The sequence below is a fragment of the Polyodon spathula genome, chromosome 1 (genome assembly GCF_017654505.1).
Source record: "Polyodon spathula isolate WHYD16114869_AA chromosome 1, ASM1765450v1, whole genome shotgun sequence".
Lineage (NCBI taxonomy): Eukaryota > Metazoa > Chordata > Actinopteri > Acipenseriformes > Polyodontidae > Polyodon > Polyodon spathula.
Genome location: NC_054534.1, coordinates 8,813,243 through 8,820,807, shown reverse-complemented (window position 1 = coordinate 8,820,807; position 7,565 = coordinate 8,813,243). Strand labels below are relative to the sequence as shown.

General features: G+C 38.8%; 1 pseudogene; it reads left to right on the top strand.

The window, feature by feature from the left end:
* Nucleotides 1-7,038, top strand: part of LOC121330337 — a 19,056-nt pseudogene extending 12,018 nt beyond the window's left edge.
* The last annotated feature ends 527 nt before the right edge of the window (nucleotides 7,039-7,565 follow it).

The window sequence follows — 7,565 nt, the reverse complement described above, 5'->3', positions numbered from 1 at the left end:
CCATGCAGCAGGGGTCGGCAGCTTAAATGCAGTACAGTATTATCTGCCGGTTTGAAATGTGCACAAAAGTATATGACATTTATTTTTACTTCAATATGTTTAATGTAATAAAAATGTGTCTTTCTTTTTGTGCAGGGATCCCTGTATATATTTATCTGACATTGTTCCACATATCGGATTAGTAAAGAAGGGTTTATACAGCTGTGGCTAGAAGTTTATTGCAAAAGTCTACTGGAAGCCATATTAGCCACAGAGTATTTAATTGTAGATTTGAAATGTCGCATTTTTCAATTTGTCCGTTTTTTCTTAAATATATTAAAAAAAACTACAAAGTGGCATGCCATTTAATATATTAACATAACATTCGACTTTCTAAAGCAAAACTTGTTAATTCTGTAGGCTTTTGCAAAACTTTTGCCCATAGCTCTAGGTTAGTCCCCATTATCGGTCTAACTACATACCGGGATCATCTGTTTGGTACGCTGCAATCAGGATTAAGTTAGTACATATTTGCCAGATTTTCTAGTCTGCATTTTAGTCCACTTGATGTGGACTAGATCACTGGTGCTCTGCAATTGACCAGGAGTTTTGCAGGAGAGCAAGTTACTCTGGGGTATCGGCAGCACTGAGAGAGGTCTGCACAGGGGTGCTTTTAATATCTCTGCTTTAAAAAGTCACCAGGGAGTTAAAAAGATGTGCATTTTGATCCTAAACAATGCAAATAATATGTTTAAGATATCTGATATTCCAGAGCAGTAGCAAGGTGGTCTTGAATAAAATAATTTGAAATGGAATAAAATAAATGTGAGTGCTATACATATCTTAAAGAAGCACCAGAACACCCTGCAGTGTTTTCAAGTAATGCACGACTTTACCTTTACCTTGTCTCCGATACAAGCATCACAGGTCTAAACGTTTTCCATCTGGAACAAGAGAATTTCTATCATGAGCATCACAGTGTATCCAGATCAGGCTGCCTCTTATTGGAATGAATGACTTGTGGGAACAGACCGCTCCCAAGTTATTTCTACATGGCTTATAAAAACAAAGCAGTCAGGATTATGTTGAAAAATATATCACTGCGATTTGGACAACACTGGATACTTGAACGATGCAGCAACGTGTTTCTAGTAAACACGGCATTGTGTTCTGTAACCCCCAAAATGTCTTTGACACATTCTTATCTTACACTGAAAGCTGACTTTCTACACTCCTCTAAAGGCACCAGCCAGTAAATCAGGGTTTGTAATAACTAGATAAGAGGAATTAAGCCTCAGCTGGCAATGCTAACTTAACAGGACATCTATCTACAGCTAGCTTCCAGACCTGGAATTTCACTAGCTGGACACTAAAGTACTAGAGTTCGTATTTTCTAATGACAGTCATCCCTTGCATAGAAAAGGCTGTAAAATGAAACTTTAACACATGTATGGTTGTGTGGGATGTTTCAAACTTTTCTTTATGTATTGGTTCGAAGTCATATACAGACTGACGGTGCCATCCTCTGAATTGGAAAGCTGGGAGATTCAGGAGGTCAAGAGACTTACAGACCACCAGGACAGCATCCGGGCTTTGATCGGTGTGAGTAGTAAGGACGTGCTGCAGCTATACCAATACTGATGAAATCAGCAGTGAAAAATTCATGACTTTACTACAGAATAAATAAATACACAACTGACACTTAGGGAAATGTTTCCTTTTGTCAAAACTGGATTATAAATACACGCAATTCTGAAATGTATATTGCCAGTTTACTTGAGCATATACTTTTTAAAATGAGGAAATCATAATTATTTATTATTTAGATTTTACTAGGAAAAACTAACCAAGGTAAACCAGAGGGCAACTAAACACATGGTAGAAAACCCACAGTATTTAACCCTTTGCTGCCCAGTGTCCATTATATTTGACATTGAGAAAATAGGTATGGGAGCATACCCAGGGCAGTAAAGCATTAAACTATGTAAGAGACTAGGGGCTCCTATTAAAGGTGTATTGATGTTGTATCTCTGGTTGTTACTTGTAGCTAGGTAGGCCTCATGGGAATCTCAGAGTGACATGGAGTCAGTAGTTTTAGGGTTCAGATTGTTAAACTATTGCAATGTGAATTGTGAACAGACACCAGGAATTACTGTGTATTCTAGTTCAGTATAACATGATGTTCCCATACTGGGGTCAGGATTGCAAAGGTGTATTTTGTCTGATGATGGTGTACGTGTTTTCACTTGTGACAGACCATGCCTTTGCAAGAGGCTCTCATGTGGGTGAGTTGATAGTCTGGGATTCCGTTGACTGGACCAATCAGTCATATGAACATGTTTTTTTCGGGGACACTGCACAGGCGGACATTCAGTCAGAAATCAAGCTACTATCAGAATGAAATGTCTGTACAACACTTGACTTCCGATGCGGAGGTAAGAATGGGTTTTAATTTTTGACGTAAAGCTGTTTCGGTAGACTGAAAGATGTGTCTCGCTTTGAAGACGATGCAATCTGTACGCATTGTTCTGAAGGCATGTTCTTACTAAGAGCGTCTTTGCACAATTCAACATCATGGCATCAAATAACTAATCCTTAACAATAAAATACAAATACTAAAGTTATACTTTTAAAATGCTTTGATAGACCTTTTGATGAGTATGAAGACACTGATAGACGTTGAGATGTTGGTTTGTGATTCTGAATATTTTCCCCCACCGTACACTGTTGCTGCAATTGGAAGTGGTATATACGTCTACAGCCTGCTGACAAAGAATGTGATAGTGTATAGGAAAACCGCGCATGACTCTGACATGTTACACACCTTGAAGCTACCCAATAGGTATGTGTATTTATTTAAAGGTTTGCCTTTTTACAACTGTGGCTATCTGAGATCTTGAATTGTGTCCAAACCACTCCTTCAGTGGTTCCAGCTGGATAGCCATTTTGCACAGGATAACAAGCTCTCGGGGAAATATGTGTTCCTATCTCTATGAAATGCATCTATTAATCATATCTATGCCTCTGATTAAAACATATACATGTTGTGTCATGAAAGATCAATAGCCTGTACTTATTTTAAAACTGAATTCTTTTTTTTTGTTGTTTGTTTTGTTATGGTTGCGTGTTGAATTCAAATAAGTCTTTGCTAATCTTGCTCTTGAGTTAAATTGAGACACATTGCAAGCCGTGTTCTCCCCTTTGATCTGACAGTCAGCTGATTTCCTGTTCAGAAGATGGGAGTGTCCATTTCTGGATGCTGCAGGACCTCCCTCCCCCTGCAGAGCATGCATCCTCAGGTTAGAGACTTTGTTTAATGATCTCAAAAACACTGCCCTTTAACTTGACCTGCTTCCTGCTGGGGTGATTTTATTGACATTGAAAGGAAGAGTTTAAGGATGGCTGAATTCATATCTGCTGCTAGACCTTTGTGCAGTACTGCCAGAAATTAGTGAAACCGTTATACAGATCTCTTAATATTGCGCTGTCAATGTGCCTCTTCATAAAGAGGAAATTGAAAGTAATCCCAAATCTAGTGACTGCTACCGGTACTTCATTTGCAGTTTCAGACTGTGCTGTCTTCCTCCCCTCTATCCACTCTGTCTGCAGCAGCCCAGTGTGAAAGGCTTTCCGTGTGCTCTAGTTTTCTAGGAGATTGTGAATTGTATTAGTTGTCTCCATTTAGGGGATTCCGTGCCTGTTTGCTTAAATCCACATTTGCGCTCACAGTCTGTTATTAGGTTTCACATTTTAAGGATAATGCATATCCATGGACCCCTTATTCGAATCCCTGCATATGTATGTTCCTTTGGTTACAGAAACTGATTGTGTTGTGTTTTCTTAAGTAAGCAAAAACTGGACTTAACAGAGTATTTTGTTAAAGCAAACCAGTAGTAAATGTGAAGTTCAAAGAGAAATACACTCTTGAAGTTGCCCCTCTGGTCTTTGCCATGTAAGTTGCTCACATCAGTGTTACACTTAACACATGTGCCTGTAAAATAAACCGGAGAATGAAAACTTGCAAGCCGAGCAGTTTTGCTCCACTAGAGAGAGTCTTTATTCGCACAAGCCTTAGCACTGCAGTCAGCGAGGCAGCCAAAAAGAAAACATTTTACTCTGCAAATTACAGACACGGAACAAAAACAGAATGGTTCTAACATGTGCAGCTTCTCATGAGAAGTTTATTTTTTGAGTATTTGTAATTTTAACCAACAGAAAGCACTTGATGCTTTTGCCGCGTTTAGGGTGACCCCAATGTTGCTAATGATTAGGAATGAAAACATTGGATATAAAAGCCTTGGCTGTTCTCAGTCGAGAAAAGAAGGCATCATTAAATGTGGTATTAAAGAAAATGATTTCACAGTGTACTGTTGAGAGAAATGAAAAGTGATTCATTACCTAGTACATAAGAATAGGAGCATGCCTGTATGGAATTGTTAAGGGTAGCACTTGTGAAGAAGTGTTTCGTGATGGTAAGACATTTCTCTCCAGCACTGTGGGCTTGTCAGTTCACCAGATGCAGGTTTACATTAAAACGGCAGTTCCCTGAGCAGATTTTCTCCTGAGAGACAGTCACTGTGAATTTGCATAGCCTGGATTCCATATTCGTTTCTAAAGCTTTAAACTATGTGTGCATTTTACCCATCCTCTCTGATGGCATGCTTATAAGCAAATCAAAGCACCAGGAGATCCACCACATTGTCTGATGAGAAGGCTGATACCAGAAACCAATGAACCAGATCCACCACATTGTCTGATGAGAAGGCTGATACCAAGCACCAATGAACCAGGAGATCCACCACATTACTGTCTGATGAGAAGGCTGATACCAAGCACAAATGAACCAGGAGATCCACCACATTACTGTCTGATGAGAAGACTGATAATGGGCACAAATGAAATGCATTATCGTGGATGCAGCCAAGCAGCTGGCTTTTCTTGGGAGCTGTTGTCGTGCGTCTGGCTCGGATTCAGACAGTAGATAAGTGGGGATATCACTGAAAGAAATACTTCCCAGATGCTTGACTGCTTTGAAGTGGGAATTAAATTTCTGAGATTCATTCACTGTCTGATATAATGTCTTGTTTTGCTACATTTCTGTATCATTCAGTTGGGTAAAGTTTTCCCATATTAGAACACTGCTTGGCTGGTGAGCAAGTGTAAGACTTGATCGTATCGTATGTTCTGACCTGTGATTAACGTATGGAAGGTACTCTGCTAGCTGGAGTTGTTGCAATGAAGTAGTCACACACAGAAGCTGCCTAACAGCAAGGTCATTGATGTTTTTTAACAGGGATGTCCAAATTTTGTATTTATATTAGTTAATATTTCTGTATCATTAACCACATTTACCTGAAATCATAACAGTATGTTGCTATATGAAAACTATATATATATATATATATATATATATATATATATATATATATATATACGTATATTTCGTTTCGTCTTTATTGATGAAATAGGGACATTTTAATATGCACATATGTGATATGAAAAAAACAGCTAATTACACCATGTAACAAATTTTTTTTTTTTTTTTGTTCCTGGCTAGTAAGTGTTATTTCCTAATTGCTTATGCCTCAAAAGTATAGAAAATGGCTATTATTCCCCACCAACTCTTCTTTTGATATTTTGAAATATCACTATTTCCAATGAGAAAACGGGAGCTTTTGTGTCTTTTCGTTCACATAAAGTCCGAAAAAAAACAACATATGAATCCAAATTAACATGTATTTATATTAATAATGTATTTACAGTATAATCGTAAATCTCGAAAAACTACTCACTTCTAAATCTTTTGTTGTCATTTGACCGTTTTCCCATTGGAAATAGTGATATTTTGAAATATCACTGTCCTGGTCACAAAAGCTGTTTGTGGGGGAATAATAGCCACTTTCTATACTTTTGAGGCATAAGCAATTAGGAAATAACACTTACTACCCAGGAACAAAAATTGTGTTACATAGTGTTATTAGCTTAACATTTTACCCTCTGGGGGAATTAAACTGTGCAACTGTTATACCAGGCTGCAACCACTGTTGTGTTCTGTGTCTTTAAGTAAGTTAAATCTGGTTTGTTGTGCATTTCTTTCAGCATTCTTTGGCATGTGGGGGTTTGGAAGAGCGAATAAACAGCCTAATCAGCAAGTGAAGAAGGGGGCGGACTGCTTGGTCCTGCGCTCTCTGGAACTGACCGGGGACCTCATCGGGTACTCTGGAGCTGTGTAGGTACAAGAGAGAGGGCTGACACTGGGGTCATGTGTCTAAAAGGAAGGCTTGTAGCTCGCTTTGTAGGTCACAAAATAATCCAGTTCTCTGCTTTGGGTGTAAAATCCTTCTTCAGCAACAAGCAAAAATCTGAAGAGCAGATGAACTATATATACACAGAACAGTAACATTAAAACATAATGTTAAACGGGTCATAAACACATTTCTGTCAACATGCATGCAGCAGGTAAACATTCATTTATGTGTCCTTGTCTGTGATATTTGAGATGTTGCTACAAATGGTTGATCCGTATGAGTTTGTGCCACTTCTTCAGTAGATTGAGAAGATGATTCTGTACTTCTCTTCAGCAGATGGGCATTGAGTTTATACCCCTGTGAGATCTTCCTGCACAATTCAAAACTACAGGGCTTGTGTAGCAAGCACCTCATGCAGTAGCACTTTGCTCAAAAGCAGGTACTTGCTAGTGCAAACAAGCTAGACATTTGAGATGATCATTATCAAAAAGGCCTCTCTGTGGAACATGTGGGACAGCAAGAAGGTCTGGCTTCCATTGATCCTGAAATATTCTTAGGGTTGTTTTTGAGGTAGTGAGGTGTGACAGCTTGACATGCTACTCTGGTGAACACTAATGGAAGGTTCTGCAATACTAACACCAGGCTTTCTTTTGTTTTTGATTTTTTTTAGATGTTTCTGCCTTTTAATGACAGCGTCCTGGTGACTTGCTCTACTGACCATGTCATCATGTTGTGGAAGGATGGAGACCAGGAGTCAAGGCTGAGAAGCTTGGACTTATTTAACAAACCGGAGCAAAATAAAGGATTATGACTGTGTGTGTGTGTGTGTGTGTGTGTGTGTGTGGTGTACTTGTCTGGTCTTCTCCATGATAAGCGGAAGGCAAAGACTCAAATACAGTATTGCAGTGTGCAACTTTTATATGAAATACATTCTGTTTGGAATTATTTTAAATAATTACCACCAATGTGCTGTGTTCTCTTAAATTTAGAGAAAAGCATGCTCGTCCTTCAGGTTATGTATTGGGATTTTTTCAGGGAAATCCACTGCTTTAAGCGTGCACACGGTCAGGGCAATCTAGCCGAGAGGGCGTATATTCAGTTAGGCTTATGCAGTACAGTACACTATGGAAGAGTTTTCAGCCACACTCCCCTAAATAGAAGTTACATGCAGTTCTTTTAAAAAAGGCTTTTATGTGGAAAGATCAACAGCACAACGGACAAATAATGTGTAGTGTCCTGATCCTCTGCTTTTTAGGTATTTTCATACCTTCATTTTGTTCTATGAAGCACATACATGCTTTAAATCGTGTGACTGACACAGTGCAGCGATGTTAGCAT